This window comes from Panthera onca, chromosome B4 (genome assembly GCF_046562875.1).
Source record: "Panthera onca isolate mPanOnc1 chromosome B4, mPanOnc1 haplotype 2, whole genome shotgun sequence".
Lineage (NCBI taxonomy): Eukaryota > Metazoa > Chordata > Mammalia > Carnivora > Felidae > Panthera > Panthera onca.
This window is the reverse complement of record NC_138345.1, coordinates 54,484,653-54,504,276: the sequence shown is the minus strand read 5'-3', so window position 1 is coordinate 54,504,276 and position 19,624 is coordinate 54,484,653. Positions and strand designations below refer to the sequence as shown.

General features: G+C 42.1%; 1 long non-coding RNA gene and 2 pseudogenes across 2 annotated transcripts in view; all 3 read left to right on the top strand.

The window, feature by feature from the left end:
* LOC145715613 (uncharacterized) overlaps positions 1-19,624 on the top strand; it is a 338,798-nt gene that overhangs the window by 71,471 nt on the left and 247,703 nt on the right. The window lies entirely within an intron of this gene.
* LOC132694624 (cationic amino acid transporter 3 pseudogene) overlaps positions 1-19,624 on the top strand; it is a 136,754-nt pseudogene that overhangs the window by 97,160 nt on the left and 19,970 nt on the right. The gene's annotated exons all lie outside the window — the stretch shown is intronic.
* On the top strand, positions 203-2,227 carry LOC132694629 (cationic amino acid transporter 3 pseudogene; annotated as a pseudogene).

Sequence of the window (19,624 nt, the reverse complement as noted above, 5' to 3'; positions counted from 1 at the left end):
GAGATTTTGTCATGTAATGTGTAAAAAGGAGAATGTTGGGTGATATTTGACACTTTTCTCAGGGGAAAGCAGGGTTGAGTTTTTTTAGTAATCTTTTGGTTTCAGTCTCTGATACTCGAGCTGCAACAGGTAACATGGGACTTCTGGGCTTTGGTTAGTTGGCTGAAGACTGTTGTTCAGTAAATATTTATTGTTTATTTAGGCATTGTGAAGAGCTATCACATGCCAGAAAATACAAAGTAGCAGCGTTGAAGCCTGAGTAACGGACCTCGGCAGCCCCAACTCAACTTGGCTTAACTCAGACTCACCAAACCTGATCCCAGACTCTGCTCCCTGGGCTTGCTACAGCTCTCTGATCCTGGAATCCTCTTCAGTTCCAGCTAGGATGCTGTGTCAGGCACTCCATAGATTTGGTCAAAAACTGGTACGCGGACCTACGCTGAAGGAACCGGTGGCTGAGAATGACCCACGGAGAACCCTGAACACTCTGGATTTAGTGGCCCTGGGTGTGGGCCGCACACTGGGTGTAGGTGTGTTTGTCCTGGCTTGTGAGGTGGTCAGAAATCAAGCAGGGCCATCTTTTGTGATTTGTGTTTTGGTGGCCGGCCTATTTTCTATGTTGATTGGGCTGTACTATGCAGAGATTAGTGCCCGGGTTCCCCATTCTGGCTTGGCATATATCTACAGTCATGTCATTATAGGTGAGCTCTGGGCTTTCATCACTGGCTGGAACCTCCTCCTCTCCATTGGTGCTAATGCAGTCATTTTTTTACACATATTCTTCTTAGCTTTTGAGCACCTGCGTGTGACCCTGCATGAAATTATCTTACCACATGTTTCCCACCTTCTAGAAGACAATCTAGACTTCATTGTTATGTTTCTTCTGTGGTATCTCACAGAGTTGTGGTATATTTGCATTTCCTCAGTTATCAAAATGTTCACATTGGTGAAAATTTTGGTTCTAAGCTTTGTCATCATCTCTGGCTTCATTAAAGGGCACCTGTACAACTGGAAGCTCACAGAAGAGGACTATGCAATGGCTGGACTCAATGACACCTCGAGCTTGGGCCCTCTGGGCTCTGGAGGATTTGTGCCTTTTGGCTTTGAGGGGATTCTCCGTGGAGCAGCTACGTGTTTCTATGTATTTATAGGTTTTGAGGAAATTGTTACTAGAGTTGGAGAAGCCCAGAACCCCCAACGTTCCATCCCCAGGGGCATTGTGATTTCACTGTTCATCTGCTTTGTGCTGTATTTTGGTGTCTCTTTAGCACTTACACTTATGGTGCCTTACTACAAGCTTAAACCTGGGAGCATCTTGCTTGAGGCATATCTCCTTATAGGCTGGGCCCCTGCCTACTATGTGGTAGTGTTTGTATTTTTGTTTTTTTTTTTTTAGAAATAGGGTTGACCTTATTTTATTCACATATCAACTGTTACATGATATGGCAGTAGATGGCCTCCTGTTCCCTGTCTGTACCAGGATCCTTACCTGGAGTATCCCCCAGCATGGGATTATTGTAATTTTTTACATTATTGCAATAATCATGATCTTCTTCTTTGGACTCACTGATCTTGTGGACCTCATGCTTATTGGGTCCCTGATGTCTTACTCCATGGTTGCTATTTGTGTTCTCATCATCAGGTATCAGCCTGAGAGGAGGAGTGGGGGAAATGAATCAGAGGTGCAGGAGGAGAATGGACATACAGTAGAGAGGCTGACTCTACAGGGACTACTTTTTCCAGGCAGCTTCACCCCCACTCCACTCTCTGGCCGGGTTGTCTATGTTCCTCACTGCTTGCTCTGCTGCTAATTCTCCTTTGCCTGGTGCTGGCCCAGTGGCCAGTTCTGCTTTCTGGAGACCCAGTGTGGATTTCAGTGGCTGTGCTGCTCCTGGTTCTCATCACTGGGATCACTGGGGTCATCTGGAGACAGCCACAGAGCTCTAGTCCCCTTCACTTTAAGGTCCCTGCTCTGCCTTTCCTCCCACTACTGAGCATCTTTGTGAATGTTTGCCTTATGATGCAGATGTCAGCTGCCACCTGGGCCCAATTTGGTGTCTGGATGCTGATTGGGTTTGCTATCTACTTCAGCTATGGGATCCAGTACAGCCTGGTCTCTAACTGAACTTAAACTAGGTCCAAAACTGTAGACCTTGAACTCAGTAGTTCCAGTATCTATTATTTTTATTATTATTATTTTTTACTTATCTAATTTTCCATTGTGCCTGTAGCTGCTCACTGACTTTTAAAAATACATTATTAAAAATGGGGCACCGGGGTGGCTCAGTCAGTTAAGCATTTGACTTCAAAGCTCAGGTCATGATCTCATGGTTTGTGACTTCGAGTCCCATGTTGGGCTCTATGCTAACAGCTCAGAGCCTGGAGCCTGTTCTGATTTTGTGTCTCCCTCTCTCTCTCCCCCTCCCCACTCACACTCTATCTCTCTCTGTCTCTCAAAAATAAACATTAAAAATATAAAAATATTATTTAAAAAACTATAAAAAATGTTTTTCTTTTCTTTGATAAAATATCCAGTAGTGGTGGGGTGCCTGGCTGGCTCAGTCAGTAAAGCATGTGACTCTTGAACTAAGGGGTGATGAGTTAGAGCCCCGCATAGGGTGTAGAGTTTACTTAAAAAATATGCAGTAGCAGAATTACTGGATTACAGAGTATTTCTATTTTTAATTTTTTGAGGAAACTGCATACTGCTTTCCATAGTGGCTGAACCAATTTACATTCCTACCAATAGTACATGAGGATTCCTTTCTCTCCTGATCCTGGCCAACATTTGTTTTTCTTGTCTTTTTGATTTTAGTCATTCTGACAGGTATGAAGTGATATCTTATTGTAGTATTAATATACATTTCCCTGATGATTACTAGGAGTAAATATCTTTCCCTGTGTCTATTGACCATCTGTATGTCTCTTTGGAAAAATGTATATTCAGATAGTCTGACCATGTTTTTAATTGGATTACTTGGTTTTCTGGTGTTGACTTGTATAAGTTATTTATGTGTTTTGGATATTAACCCCTTATTTGATGTATCATTTACAAATGTCTTCTCCTGTTCAGTAGGTAGCCTTTTTGTTTTGTTGATGGTGTCCTTTTCAGGGCAAAAAATTTTAGTTACATGAATTAAAAAAGATAGATGCATCCCTATGTTTATTGCAGCATTATTTATAAAATCCAAGATATGTGGGGGGAAAAAGATGAAATATGGCCCAAGCCATTATGGAGCATATCTTCTAATCCAAGGGGTAAAGTATAGCTGTAACACAAAGTAGAAAGTGTTGTCATAAGGGAAATGCAAATAATGTGTCTTGGGCATTCAGAGTGCAGGATGATCATTTGTGGCTGGCACAGTGACTAGTAAAATGAAAGAAGACTTTGTAGAGGAATGGCCTTTGAGTGGGCTCTCTACAAGGATGGATAGGATTTTGTCACATGTGGGCAAGAGGGAGGAACTTAGGCACAGAGAACAACAGGAAAAGCACAAGAAATGAAGCAGTGTCAGAGCACACTGAGCATGCAGTGTAGCCTGAGCCTTGGCTGTGAGAGGGGACAACAGAATGTGCACAGGTGGATTGGAGCCAGAGCTTTCCTCTGAGCACAAAGCACTTTGGCTTTGAACCCACTACCCATGCTGAATATTCCTGGAGTTGGTTCTTCTACTTGGAAATATCTCCATTCTTGGACTTTAAATTTCGGTACTGTTGTCTGCTTTATTCCACCTGCTCTGAAAGTGCACAGCTGAGACCCAAGTGTCTTGGGTTCTGGTGTTGTTCCACCATGAACTATCAATGTGACCTTGAACAAACTGCTCAGTTCCATCATTGCTCTGCTTATTTATCTGTAACATGAAAGGTCAGGACTGATCATTTCTAAAGTTTCATTTACTTAAAAATTCTAGGACTTCTGATTCTTCTTTCCTTTACTTTCTCCACTAGATCTCTCTACTCTGTGGGGTCTGAATGTGAATCCCACCCACTTTTCACTACAGCCCATTGTTGGTGCTGTAGAGCTCCAATAAATAATACCCCATTTTACCCTCCTCTGTTTAGAACCAAGTGATAATCAAGATATAGAGAAATATGATTAAATAATCAGCCACAACCTAATTGGTTTGCCAAGCCCGCATCATTAAATTAGACAGACTTACTCGTCATCACAAGAAGTGCTGGACACACCCTGCCTCCCATCACAAGAGACAGTCCGCTTTTATTAGATTTTATGTTGTATGAGCGAGTTGGCATGCAAGTGTCCTGTGGACAAGTTGGTTCTGGATTAATAAAGAAAATCAACACAAGAATGGAAGGGGATGAGCTGGGCATACTCACAGTTGTCTCTTCAACTCACTAATCAAATTCTCGGTGAAAGAGGGTGTGGAGAGAGGCCAGGAATAGTAATCTGCTCAGTGATGGCTCAAACTTCAGCTCCTGCAGCTCACTTGGAGGTCTTGTGAAAACCTGCTCCCAGTGTTTGGAATTCAGTACATCTGGGGCGGGAGGGCAGAACTTGTACTTCTAACAGTTTCCAGGTGATACTGATGCTGGTCCAGGGACCACACTTTGAAAACCAAGGCTCCAGCTGAAGTCCCTCCACACGTAAAAATGAAGAGAAGCAAACAAAGTGCCCTTTTAACATCTACCTTCATTTTTGAAACATTTAGATGAAAATACCATCATTAATCTTTTCACAGTGGGGAAATCATAGTGAATGATTTCACAGTGCATATGTAGATCAAATCACCACAATGTACACTTTAAATATCTTACAATTTTATATGTCAGTTATACCTCATTATGGCTGTAAGTAAATATATATATACCACATGTCTCTGTGTGTCTTTATTTATTTTATTCCCTGATTGAAGATCATAGGTTATGAGTGTATCTTGTTCACTCCTCCTGAGCATCCAGCTGGGGCCAGGAGCATAATGAGTCTATAATAAATTCATGTTGAATTGAATTGAGCCTTACACATTTCTTTGGTACTGAAAATTCTCTTTCCTTTCAGTCTACCACTGTGCTACTCTTTTAATACTATCTTTTGGGGACTTCCTTGACAAATAGCTTTTCTTTATGTCCAGAACTATATCTTGAACTCTATGTGGAGCTATACCCAGCATCTAGAACTGTACCCAGGCACTTCTCGTTTTTCCTTTGTGTGGCTCTGCCTGAGTTATGGTGACTGTCCTGTCTGTTCCATCATATTGGAGTCTTGTTCAGGGCAGGGAGTAAGTTCTCCCCTTCCTCTAGACCCAAGAGTAAGAACAGTGTTGTTCCTTCAAAGAGAAACAGGGAAAATACAACCCTGGACAAGAGAATGCCTGACATGACCTCTCCTGGTCCTGCTCCATCTGTTTCTGTGGCATGTGTGGAGGGGCTGGAAATAGTGAAATTGATAGAAGACCCAATTGCTCTACCTGAATTCAGGGAATCACTGAAGAGGACACTGGATACCAGCTCCTTTAGATGCTTTGTTGAGAGACTGGTATACAATTTTGTGAGATAATCTAAGATTCTTTGGGGAGAGAGAAGTTTTCCCCCAAGTGGGGAGAAGAACAGACTGAAATAGGAATTGGGAACTGGATAGGGATGAAGGCATCATTACTTTGTAAGGGAAGGTGTGAGTAGAAACTGAGAAAGATGTATTGGTCAAGAGACACTGGAGGTGTACGCCTGTGGAGAAATTTGGGAAATAAAAGATGGATAAAAGAATTGGAAAAGAAATGGGGCAGCAATTCCAGGCTACATGGACCTTTAAGAGTCATGAAAGAATGGGACTTTTGTGAGGGATGTGTTGCTTCACATTTTAAGGGAAATTATGGAACAGGTTTGTGCCGTGTATTGTGCCCTGGAGCGAGATTCCTGAATCAGGAAAGGGTGAGATATGGGTTCTCATTGTCATCTGGAAGATAGACAGACAGAAGGATGTGGACACATAGACTCTTCATGGGAGAGAGTTGTGTCAACTGCTATCGTCATCTAGGCCCTTGCTCTTTGACGTGTGCTCCATGGACCAGAAGCATGGCTGTCACGTGGGAACATGCTAGAAATGCAGAATCTGAGGCCCCACCCAGACCTACTGAATCAGAATTTACATTTTTAACAGACTTCCAAGTGATCTGTATGCTCTTTCCAGTTTGAGAGGCACTAGCCTTACATGATGGATGATAGGTGTCTGGCCTCAGATGAGCCTATGGAAGATTTGAAAACTTTGGAACTGGGAACACAAGAGGAGGAGCCTAGGCTTGGAAATTGAATTTTGACTAGAGAGAGAAGGGTGGGGGCCCTGACTGCCCTCCTGTCCCCAGGCCTCTCACACCAGTCACTGTGTTAGGATTTGTCACTATGCCCACTTTAGGAAAATGTCTGCTGTGCCCACGCTGGAGTCTGCCTGGTCCTCAGGGGCTCTCCTGGGGCAAACATCTCATGGGTCAGGACTGATGCCAATTCTGTTTCCTCTACTTCATATGATGGCCTGAAAGGGATTGTAGAGGCCATATTATTCATGACGAGGCTCAGGGTTGTACTCTCCTAATCAAATGAGTGATAACTTGATGATACTAATTGAGGAGGTTATAGAGGTTGGGGGGATTAAAGTTGGAGTTCTTAATTTTCTGTCCTGGAAATTAGGATATTTTCATCCTTCAAAAACTTTCAGAAACTTTAAGGAGAGACCAGATGACTGCACAAGATGACTAAATCAATTATTTTTAAGGAAACTTTTGAAGTTTTTAAATGGTTAATAACAAAATATATGAGACCTATAATTACAGGGACCTGGGATGATTGGCAATGCATCAGTGTTACCAGGTGGGCATTTGAGAATTTTCTTCAGTCTTTGAGGGTTTGTGTACCTCACCCCAATCAGATTGAGTGTAAAGAGGGACCAGTATGGAAGGAAAACAGATTGAGATAGAAGATGAAGAAGAATTTCTGAGATTAGACAGTGACCAGGGGATATGGGAGGGAGCAGGCTCTCTGGCCATGCACATGGCTGTCTCACTTGGGTTTGGAATGACTCAGATGGGCTCCTGTCCAGAAACAGGGTAATGTACAAAATGAGCTCTCAAAATCTTTTTCATCTCAAGAATTCTCCAGTCAACTCCTGAAATAAAAGGCTGGGATGGATATTTGGTGTATATCAGGTGGCGAGGCATGGGAATGATGAATGGCAGAAGAAAAAAACAATTTATTAGATCATTGAAATCTGAAAATTTTAAAACACGGATTGGATGTAGGAGAATAAATTGCATGTTACAGTTCAAATAAGAGTTTTAGGTTTCCACGTTATTCCTCTATGTATTTATCTTGTCTCATTGATGAGATTTAAAAACCTCCTAAGGGAAAAGAACATCTCTCTTTTATATATGGCTTGTTTATATCTGCAATGCCCCCAAAACGGTGACAAAAATAATAACTACCTTTGGCTGAGTAGTATGCTCTCTATTTTGCTCAATTATTTTACATAATCACCTATTTCATACAAGAATTGTATGAGGTGAGAATTATTATGCTCATATTACCAAAGTTGAAACTAATGCTCAGAGTGGTTAAATAATTGCTGCAGGTGAGTTGTGAAGCTAGGATTTGTGCTGAGTTTGAGCAAAACATATGCAACTAAGCCCTGAGCTACACCCTCTGTGGGGTAGTGGCTCAAAAGGGGTAGAAGATCACTGAAACTTGATGGCATAGAGGTAATTGAAGGGCAGTGGATAATTCCAAATAGTGAGTCATGAGAAAATAATTTCTTTTTGTTTTGTAGAGTGTAGTTGGAGAAACACTTAGTGACACATGCAAGCTTCTATTCAGACATTTTCTCATTCCCCATCACTGTCCCCAACCCTTCAGTCAGGAGCTTGGACTCCTCACCCAGGAATGAGGCTGGGCACATACATTCATAAAGCACCTCATTAAAGTTATGTATGTGCTTAGTATATGGACATGTTTATTTTATTTTATTTTTTAAATTTACGTCCAAATTAGTTAGCATATAGTGCAACAATGATTTCCAGAGTAGATTCCTTAATGACCCTTACCCATTTAGCCCATCCCCCGTCCCAGAACCTCTCCAGTAACCCTCTGTTTGTTCTCCATTTTTAAGATTCTCTTCTGTTTTGTCCCTCTCCCTGTTTTAATATTATTTTTGCATCCCTTCCCTTATGTTCATCTGTTCTGTGTCTTAAAGTCCTCATATGACTGAAGTCATATGATATTTGTTTTTGACTGACTAATTTCACTTAGCATAATACCCTCCAGTTCCATCCACGTAGTTGCAAATGGCAAGATTTCATTCTTTTTGATTGCTGAGTAATACTCCATTGTATATATATATACCACATCTTCTTTATCCATTCATCCATCGATGGACATTTTGGCTCTTTCCATACTTTGGCTATTGTTGATAGTGCTGCTATAAACATTGGGGTGCATGTGTCCTTTCAAAACAGCATACCTGGATCCCTTGGATAAATACCTAGTAGTGCAATTGCTGGGTCATAGGGTAGTACTATTTTTAATTTTTTGAGGAAACTCCACACTGTTTTCCAGAGTGCTGCATCAGCTTGCATTCCCACCAGCAATGCAAAAGAGTTCCTCTTTCTCTGCATCCTTTCTCTTTGCTCATTTTATTGGCATTTTATTTGTTGTTGCCTGAGTTGTTAATGTTAGCCATTCTGACAGGTGTAAGGTGGTATCTCATTGTGGTTATGATTTGTATTTCCCTGATGATGAGTGATGTTGAGCATTTTTTTTTTCATGTGTCGGTTGGTCATCTGGATGTCTTCTTTGGAGAAGTGTCTATTCATGCCTTTTGCCAATTTCTTTACTGGTTTGTTTTTGGGTGCTGAGTTTGATAAGTTTTTACAGATTTTGGATACTAACCCTTTATCTGATATGTCGTTTGGAAATATCTTCTCCCATTCTATCGGTTACCATTTAGTTTTGCTGATTGTTTCCTTCACTGTGCAGAAGATTTTTATTTTGAAGAGATACCAGTAGTTCATTTTTGCTTTTGTTTCCCTTGCCTCTGGAGACATGTTGAGTAAGAACTTGCTGTGGTCAAGATCAAAGAGGTTTCTCCTTGAGGATTTTGATGGCTTCCTGTCTTACATTTAGGTTTTTAATCCATTTTGAATTTGTTTTTGTGTATAGTGTAAGAAAGTGGTCAAGGATCATTCTTCTGCATGTCGCTGTCCAGTTTTCCCAGCACCACTTGCTGAAGAGACTGTCTTTATTCCAATGGATATTCTTTCCTGCTTTGTCAAAGATTAGCTGACCATATGTTTGTGGGTCCATTTCTGGGTTCTCTTTTATGTTCCATTGATCTGAGTGTTTTTGTGCCAGTACCATACTGTCTTCATGATTATAGCTTTGTAGTATAGCTTGATGTTTGGGATTGTGATGCATCCTGCTTTGCTTTTCTTTTTCAAGATTGCTTTGGCTATTTGGGGTCTTTTCTTGTTCCATACAAATTTTAGGATTGTTTTCTATAGCTCTGTGAAGAATGCTGGTATTATTTTGATAGGGATTCCATTGAATATGTAGATTGCTTTGGGTAGTATTGACATTTTAACAATATTTGTTCTTCCTATCCATGAGCATGGAACCTTTTTCCATTTTTTTTTTTGTGTCTTCTTCAATTCGTTTCATAAGGTTATAGAATTCAGTGTATAGATTTTTCACCTCTTTGGTTAGATTTATTCCCAGCTATTTTATGATTTTTGGTTCAATTGTAAATGGGATTGATTCCTTGATTTCTCTTTCTGTCGCTTCATTGTTGGTGTATAGGAATGCAACCGATTTCTGTGCATTGATTTTATATCCTGAAACTTTGCTGAATTCATACATCAGTTATAGCAGTTTTTTGGTGGCATATTTTGGGTTTTCCATATAGGGTATCATGTCATCTGTGAAGAGTGAAAGTTTTACCTCCTCCTGGCTGATTTGGATGCCATTTATTTTTTTGGGTTGTCTGATTGCAGAAGCGAAGACTTCCAATACTATGTTGAATAACAGTGGTGAGAGTGGACATCCCTGTCTTATTCCTGACCTTAGGGCTAAAGCTCTCAGTTTTTCCCCAATGAGGATGATATTAATGTTGGGTCTTTCATATATGGCTTTTATGATCTCGAGGTATGCTCCTTCTATCCCTACTTTCTTGAGGGTTTTTATCAAGAAAGAATGCTGTATTTTATCAAATCCTTTCTCTGCATCTATTGAGAGGATCATATGGTTCTTGTCCATTCTTTTATTGATGTGATGAATCATGGTAATTGTTTTGCGGATATTGAACCAGCCCTGCATTGCAGGTATAAATCCCACTTTGTCATGGTGAATAATTCTTTTAATGTATTCTTGTATCCGATTGGCTAATGTCTTGTTGAGGATTTTTGCATCCATGTTGATCAGGGAAATTGGTCTATAGTTCTCCTTTTTTAGTGAGGTCTCTGCTTTTGGAATCAAGGTCATCCTGGCTTCATAGAAAGTTTGGAAGTTTTCCTTCCATTTCTATTTTTTTGGAACAGCTTCAAGAGAATAGGTGTTAACACTTCCTTAAGTGTTTGGTAGAATTCCCCTGGAAAGCCATCTGGCCCTGGACTCTTGTTTTTTTTGGGAGATTTTTGATTACTAATTCGATTTCTTTACTGGTTATCGGTCTGTTCAAATGTTCAATTTTCTGTTTCAGTTTTGGTAGTGTATATGTTTCTAGGAATTTGTCCATTTATTCCAGATTTCCCATTTTATTGATGTGTAATTGCTCATAATATTCTTTTATTATTTGTATTTCTTCTCTGTTGGTTGTGATCTCTCCTCTTTCATTCTTGATTTTATTTATTTGGATCCTTTCCTTTTTCTTTTGACCAAAATGGCTAGTGGTTTATAAATTTTGTTAATTCTTTCAAAAGAAACATCTTCTGCTTTCACTGATCTGTTCTACTGTTGTTTTTTTGTTGTTGTTGTTGTTGTTGTTAGTTTGTTTGTTTTGATAGAATTAATTTCTGCTCTAATTTTTATTATTCCTGTCTTCTGGTTTTGGTTTTATTTGCTGTTCTTTTTCTAGTTCTTTAAGGTGTAAGTTTGGGTTGTATATCTGAGACCTTTCTTCCTTCTTTAAGAAGGCCTGGATTGCTATATAATTCCCTCTTATGACTGCCTTTGCTGTGGCCCAGAGGTTTTGGGCTGTGGTGTTTTTTCATTTTCATTGGCTTCCATGTACTTTTTAATTTTGTCTTTAACCTCTTCATTAACCCATTCATTCTTTAGTAGGATGTTCTTTAGTCTCCAATATTTATTACATTTCCAAATTTTTTCTTGTGGTTGATTTCGAGTTTCATAGCATTGTTGTCTGAAAATATGCACGGTATGATTTCGATCTTTTTGTAGTTGCTGAGGGCTGATTTGTATCCCAGTATGTGATCTATTCTGGAGAACATTCCATGTACACTGGAGAAGAATGTATATTCTGTTGCTTTAGGATGGAATGTTCTGAGTATATCTGTTAAGTTCATCTGGTCCAGTGTATCATTCAAAGCCATTGTTTCCTTGTTGATTTTCCGATTAGATGATCTGTCCATTGCTGTGAGTGGGGTGTTGAAGTCCCCTACTATTATGGTATTATTATCAATGAGTTTCTTTATGTTTGTGAATAATTGACTTATATATTTGTGTGCCCTCACATTTGGGTGTAAATGTTTACAGCTATTAGGTCCTCTGATGGATAGAGTCCTTAATTATGATATACTTCCCTTCTTCGTGCCTTGTTACAGTCTTTATTTTAAAGTCTAGATTGTTACAGTCTTTATTTTAAAGTCTAGATTGTCTGATGTAAGTATGGCTACTCTGGCTTTCTTTTGTTGACAATTAGCATGGTAGATGCTTCTCCATCCCCTACTTTCAATCTGAAGGTGTCTTTAGGTCTAAAGTCAGCCTCTTTTAAACAGTATGTAGATGGATACTGTTTTCTTATCCATTCTTTTACCGTATGTCTTTTGATTGGAGCATCTAGTCCATTGACGTTTAGAGTGAGTACTGAAAGATATGAATTTATTGCCATTATGTTGTTTGTAGAACTGGAGTTTCTGGTGGTGTTCTCTGGTCCTTTCTAGTATTTGTTGCTTTTGGTCTTTTTTTCCCCATCTTTTCTCCCCTCAGAGAGTCCTCCTTAAAATTTCTTGCAGTGCTGGTTTAGTGGTCATGAATTCCTTTAAATTTTTTTGTCTGGGAAACTTTTAATCTCTCCTTTTATTTTCAAAGACAGCCTTGCTGGATAAAGAATCCTTGGCTGCATATTTTTTTCTGATTCAGCACATTAAATGTATCCTGCCACTCTTTTGTGGCCTGCCATGTTTCTGTGGATAGGTCTGCTGCAAACCTGATTTGTCTTCCCTTGTAGGTAAAGGACTTTTTATCCTTGCTACCTTCATGATTCTTTCCTTGCCTGAGCATTTTGTGAATTTGACCATGATATGCCTTGTTCATAGTTGGTTTTTGTTGAATCTAATGGGAGTCCTCTGTGCTTCCTGGATTTTGATGTCTGTTACTTTCCCCAGGTTAGGAAAATTTTCTGCTATGATTTGCTCACAAAACATTTCTACCCCTTTTTCTCTCTCTTCATCTTCTGGGTCCCCTAAGATTCTGATGTTGTTCCTTTTTAATGAGTCACTGATTTCTCTAATTTTTAAATCATGCTCTTTTGCCTTAGTCTCTCTCCTTTTTTCTGCTTCATTATTCTCCATAAGTTTGTCTTCTATATCACTAATTTGCTCATCTGCCTCACCATCCTTGCCGCCGTGGCATCCACTCAAGATTGAAGCTCAGTTATAGAATTTTTTATTTCATCCTGACTAGCTTTTACTTCTTTTATCTCCACAGAGAGGGATTCTAATCTATTTTTGACTCCAGCTAGTATTATTATCATGACTCTAAATTCTGATTCATACATCTTGCTTGTATCTGTGTTGGTGAAGTCCCTGCCTGTTGTTTATTCCTGCTCTTTCTTTTATGGCGAATTCCTTTATTTCCTCATTTTGATGGGAGAAAAGGAAATAATGAGGGTAAAAAAAATAAAATTAAAACATTAAAAACAACACACACACACAAATACACACACAAAATCAAATAAATGGTGCTAGATCCTAGGTGTGTTTTGGCCCAGGTTTTGAAAAGGGCTTAAAAGATTAGAGAGAAAAGTGGGGGGGAAAGGAAATCATTTCAAAATTTGACAAAATGAATACACTGAAATAGAATAAAATGAAATGATGTAATAAAACAGAATTTGAAAAATTTACAAAAAAGTAAAAAATATATAGTTAAAAAATTAAAAAAATATATTTTTAATAAACCTAGAAAATAAAAATAGATTTTTTTCACATTCTGTATTGAAGAAAAAGAAAAGATACAAAAAAGAGATAGGAAAAAAGAAAATTGAATAGGTGGACCAGCGAACAGACTAAAATATGATTGAAATTACTGTATTTTCCCGTAGAAGTTCAACTATGGAGCAGTTTATAGTTGTAAACTAAGTAGGCGAAGAGACTTATGTTCCTGAAGACTGAGGTTGGTCCAGTATGTGGGACTTAGTGTAATGGCTCTGTTCTCCACTAGATGGCACTGCTTAGCTTACTGGGGTGGATTTTTGTGGCAGGTGTATGTGTGTATGCGCATGCACGGGAGAGGTGAAAATGGCGTCACCCAGCTATCCAGTCTCTGGTAATGGAGCTCTGCTCTCCCTGATTAGCAATCGCACACCTGTCCTTTGTCTTCAGCTTCTGTACATTCCCCACTTTTACACTGTGACCAAGCCCCAGGCAACACCTCCCTCCTGAGTTTTATCTCAGATGCAGCTGTGTTTCCCGACCCCTTACTTATGAGGGACTGTGGCTGTAACTTGCTCAGACATTCTGTGGAAGGGTCTCACAGAGCAATGGCCGGGTGCTGGCTGCACCCAAGAACATTTGTAGGACCATGCTGCTGTCAATGCCCAGAGACTGTGGCTGGACGTCAGCTCACCCGAAAAACAGTTCTCCTGATTCTGTAGCAGCAGCATTTCAGGGATTATGGAAAATCACAACACATCTGGCACTAGGCTTCAGCCTTAATGACTTTGTTATAGCACCAGAGAATTTGGTTGTTCTCCTGGGTCCACTGAGGCCTTTGCATGTAGGGGGTGTTACAAAGCCTCTAGCATATGTCCTCCCATCAGGAGAACTGCCTCTCCCCATGTGGCCTGAAGACCCCTAGACTTCACTCTGCTACTGGGGATTTGCCCTTCTCACCAGAGCACTGCCAGGTATCAAGCTGGGGAGTTTCAGATTCTGTGCTCTCCCTGTTTATAGAGTCAATGGAATTTAAACCCTCTCCTTTCTCCCTTTTTAGTTCAGTCCCTGTGGCTGTTTCCACTTTTCTACTTTCTCTCCAGCTGCTTTTAGGGGACTGCTTTTCCTGTATTCTCCCCCACACACATACACACACCATCTCCATCCTCTCTTCACAGGCAAAAACAGCTCCCTACCCTCTGTAGCTTCTCTCTCCCCCAGTTCACCTCTCTGTGCTGTGTACCTGCTGAGTTCCATGGTTCAGGTTGTGCAGATTGTTGTGTTAATCCTCAAATCAGTTTTCTAGGTGTGCAGGATGGTTTAGTGTTGGTCTGGCTATATTTCATGGACACAAGAAAAACTTCCATGCTGTTCTGCCATCTTGCCTCCTCCTCCCCTCATGGGTCACATATGAAGGGCCATCTTTGGATCACATGACTGCTGAGCTGCTTCTGAGGGATAAGCTCTCCCACAGTGGGAGCCATTGCAGGGCTCATGCACTGCGCAATTCTGTTCTGTATGCACATGTGGTATCTCCCTGGGTCCCTGCACTTGCAGTTCTGCAGGCACCTTGGATATGGGTAGGTCTCCTCTTCTGAAGCCACAGCTTGTCTAGTCTTGGTGGGAGATGCTGTGGAGTCCTTGCCATGCATGTCACAGGTGTGCTTCTCCTGGATGTGCTTTCTAAAGTGGGTTCTGGTCACCCTTCACCCGCTGCCCAGAGCCCCTGTGGCCCCTGTGACTGCCCAACCTCTTGTACCACTGTCTTCCCCTCCCCCACCAGCTCACACAGCTAAAGATGCTCAGGAGGCTCAGGGGCACCACTGCGGGCATCTCCATAGCACCTGAGGAGTGCTGGCTGCAGGCCTTGTCTGTGGATGGCCTGATGACTTAGGATGTTGTAACCATCTGGAACTCCTTGGCGCAAGGGCACAAGTGTAGGGCCCCTTTCTCTTTGTCTTCTCCCAGGCAGTTGCTACCTAGGCCACAGTGACCATTGAGATTGGGGCTACCATGGTAGTGGCATGGCTGCAGAGATGGTGAATGCAGATAAAAAGGTGCGGCCTGGGCATGTTGTGGGGACACTGGTGGGGGCAAGGGTGGAGACTTCAGATTGGCTGTGTCCATTGTGAAGTGGGAGGCTGGGCCAGGGGCACAGAAACAAGGGCAGCAGCAGTGCGGCAGACTCCTGGGTGTCAGAACCCAGAGCAGGTCCACCTGGAGAAGCCCTGCCATGGGGACTGGGGCCTGGCTTGTGGGGCTGGCACGACTTGGAATGGAATACCCTGGGAGGCAAAAAGGGAACTGGAGCTCAGTCGTGACCTGAAAGGGGTTCTGGGTGTGACTCTGGTGGGTGGAAGGTATTCATGAGGCCGCCCACTCCAGGTAAGTCCAGGCCCTGCGAGGGAAGAGGGTTGCAGCAGTGTGCTAAGGAATACATGGAACATGGCTTTGGCTACTGACAAGCCCGAAGGGGCTCAGGTGGAGCCAGGGGCACAAGCCCTGAAGGGCCCAACCCTGGCCTGCCTGACTGGGTCAAGCTTAAAGCGTGGCCTGAGGGCCCCCAGGCTGCCTGAGCACCTCTGCTGGACTATGGGAGGTAGGGAAGGATCCTGAGCCAGTTTTTTCATTACCTGGTGATTGTCTGGGGCCCTATTATTTCCACAGCCATTCACCTCTACCCAAGACAGTGAATAGCACAGGGAGAAAGGGGTAAAGATTGTTTTTGGGACCTGATACAAGAATACACAGACCCTCCCCTGCACTTCCCCTGAAGTAGATGCATACTTGGGAAAACTCCCAGCCTGAGGCAGAGGAAGATAGCCTAGGAATATTGCAACAGACACAAATTAAACCCCCAGGTCTCCCTTCCCCAGTGTTCTGTCCTGAGAGCCATCCTTCCAATTCCTGTCTCCTTTGCCTCTAGGAATTTTGGCTCTGTAGTCCTGGCTGGGCCACTCATCCACCACCCAGCATAGAACCTGGAACAAAAGAGGTGCCCAATTAGTGCCTTTGGTCCATGACTACTGGAGATGTGTTAGGGCAGAGTCAATGTGATTTGTAGGCTTTCCTCAGTTGGAGGTTCTTCATGACATCTGTAGCAGTTCTTTCTGTTCAAATTTCAATGTTCTGTCTTAGTACAGTTAAGATTCTGTCCCTTTAGGGTCCTGCTGCTACTCTTTTCTTCCTTCCCTCCATCTCCACTGCAGTGTTTAAGGAACCTAATTTAGGGTTTAGGGAAATCTAAGCACTATTAAGAGAAGGAAGTGGTGCCTCTTTTCCATGAGACTGGTGGCTTCTTGGGCCCATCTCATCTGCATTTGGCCCTTGGTCTTTAAGTAGGCCTTACGTTCTCCATCTATGAAAAGTCTTGGCTTCTGTTTGAGGATTAACATTCTCGGAAATGTCCTTTGGTCACTGTTTCAGAGTCTTGGAAGCACCACGTTTTGAATGTCTAGAGCAGGAAGCTCTCTAGGTAGAAACTATATCTTTTTCTTTACTCCCTCCAACAAAATGCCCAATGCATGTTCAGTTAGAATATGCTATGAATGCTGAGGTGACTGTGTCAGGAAATCCCTTGAGGTGAAGCTTAAGCAAATTCCCTTTTAGTTTTAATCCTGGAGTGAAGTGAATTCTGAATGAGGGAGTGGGGATGTGTGGTGCTGATAGAGGAACCTAGTAGGAGATTGTGAGAGGTGTCTTTGGTGGTGCGTCTATCCTTGTTTACAGGACTGCTGAGTGGGCTCCTTAGCTGAAACTAGGACTGGCCTCCAAATCACCACAGGCTGGTTCCACATGGCTCCCCACACTCTCTTCCTGGCAACCAGGACCTCCTCCATACACTGAAAAGCTTGTTTACTTCTAAAAGCAGATCTTGGGTCAACAAAGTCTCCAACAAGTCCCATTTAAGCCCTCAGTCCACTTCATCACCAATGCAGGGTCTCACTTGTCTTCCTTTGCCCATTTCCAGCTTTCCTCCAGGATTCTGCCTAATCCACCTCCTTCACAGTTCCCTACCATTCTCATGAGCCCTCCTCTCAGGCACACCAGCCCTCTGATGGCCCCACCTCCTGATGGCTCTGCTTTCCTGAGGGCCTGGCCTCCCCAGTGCCCCAACTCCCTGAGGGCTCCCTCTAAGCTCCACCCCAAGTCCTGACTCTGCTAGGCCAAGCTCCTTCCCTCTCCCTTGGCTTGACTTGCACTTCTTTCTCAGGTCTTTCTCCTCTAATACAGAAACATCCCATGGGTAAGTGATTTCTCATGTTTATGGAGTTGACATGAAAACTGAGACAGAGCCAGAGAGGAAGAAGTCTGGGCACAAAGTGCAGCTGCTGTGAAAGCCCTGTGGGGTTTAAGCAGAGGATATTATATGGCATCAGAGCTAGACAGTGGATTGGGAGAGGGGGCTGCAGAGAGGCCTTGTGAGTTTGGGAAGGGCAGGTGGGTTTGCTGGGGTCAGAGAGATTTGGAGGCCTACATTCTGTTCTCCTCCATGCCAGAAAGGTTCTCAGCTCTGCTGAGGAAAATATGAAGTAGGGGAAATTATTCCTGGAGGATATTATTCTCCTCCAGAGTCCTTCCCACCTCTTTGTCCTTACCTGTCCTTCCTGGCCTTTCCTTTCTGACCTGGTGCACAGCTTGCTTTATTCATCTTTGTCTTCCCCACAGGGCCCAGCACAGAGTATGCTTAGATATGTTCCTTGAATTAATGAAGATTCTTCTTCCTGTCTCTGATGTCTCTTTCATATTTTGCAACACTTTCTCATGGGAGATTCTGAGAGTCTCTGAGTCCTATCTTCTTAAGGAGGACATTGCTGTGGACCTTGCAGAATAGCAGGTCTAGTTTGATAAGGTGGTCCACCATCACCAGAGGGGATGTGAGGGGTTTATTCCTAGTTATTCAAGGATCTAGATATCTATTTTTACTGCTGAAGGGATCTCCGTGCCTTTCTTATCTAATTAAAAAAAGTTGCATGGTGTGTAAGCCATACAGAGAAAGACAGATACCATATGTTTTCACTCTTATGTGGAGCCTGAGAAACTTAACAGAAACCCATGGGGGAGGGGAAGGAAAAAAAAAGAGGTTAGAGTGGGACAGAGCCAAAGCATAAGAGACTCTTAAAAACTGAGAACAAACTGAGGGTTGATGGGGGGTGGGAGGGAGGGGAGGGTGGGTGATGGGTATTGAGGAGGGCACCTTTTGGGATGAGCACTGGGTGTTGTATGGAAACCAATTTGACAATAAATTTCATATATTGAAAAAAAAAGTTGCATGGTGGGGATTGATTATAGGCCAGGTCAGGCTGTAGGAGGCAAGATTACCAAGTTCTCCTGGGTGTGGCCGCTTAGTGGTCTTTCAAACACTTTAAGAAGGCTTCTCTGTGGTCCCAAATATATTATAAATGAGTGAGTGCTAAATAACCTTGAAACTTGGTGGCTTTGTTCTTTCTCTTGGATTCTATCAATTTCATGTACATGATAGGCATAGTTCATTGATTGATAAAGTCTTGAAGGAGAAGCCTGAAATAGGTCTGTCTTCCTGGGTTTCCAAGAGGAAAAAGAGAGTTTGCTGTTATCTCAGAACATATTTGAAACTCTTTAACTTTAGAGGCCTTGGGAGTCTTAAACTATTCTCCACCCTCCACCCTCCCCAGTGCCATGTACACTATGGGCTGTACCCAACACCAGAAGCCCAGATAACACTTACCCATGCACAAAACCTGTATTATTGATTATATGGCAGATGTCAATTCCTAAGTTGCCTCTCTCATTTCCTCTAGCAGTTATTTATTGGGCAACTTCTCTCCATTACCAATTGATAGTGTTATGTTCTTCTAGAAGCAGATTCATTTTAACCTTAGTTTAAGCAAAATCATGTGGAAAGGCCAATTTCCTTCACATGTATCCACTAAATTGACAAATATAATTTTTAGAATATATTTTTGTTTTATCATCATCATTTTTTTCTTGTATATCCCAGAAATGACAGAGTTGGGATTAGAAGAACTGGGGAAGAGGGATAAAGAGTGTCCCTTAAAAAGTAGTGTAGATTATGTTGCCTGAGCTGGGGTAAGTAGGATGAGTCTTGAGGGAGAAGTCATGATACATGTTTCATATGACTCAGATGATCTAGTGTCTTTCCTACAACAAAACAAAGCAAAACAAATTAACTTTTCAAGGCAGATGGTGACAGTGTGGAGCAGCTACCTGGGGCTATGAGAGGAACCAAGCCCTGTGTGTTGAGAGAGGACAGAGAGAGACACCTGAGTATTTACATGGAGGACAGGAGGACACATTTGAAG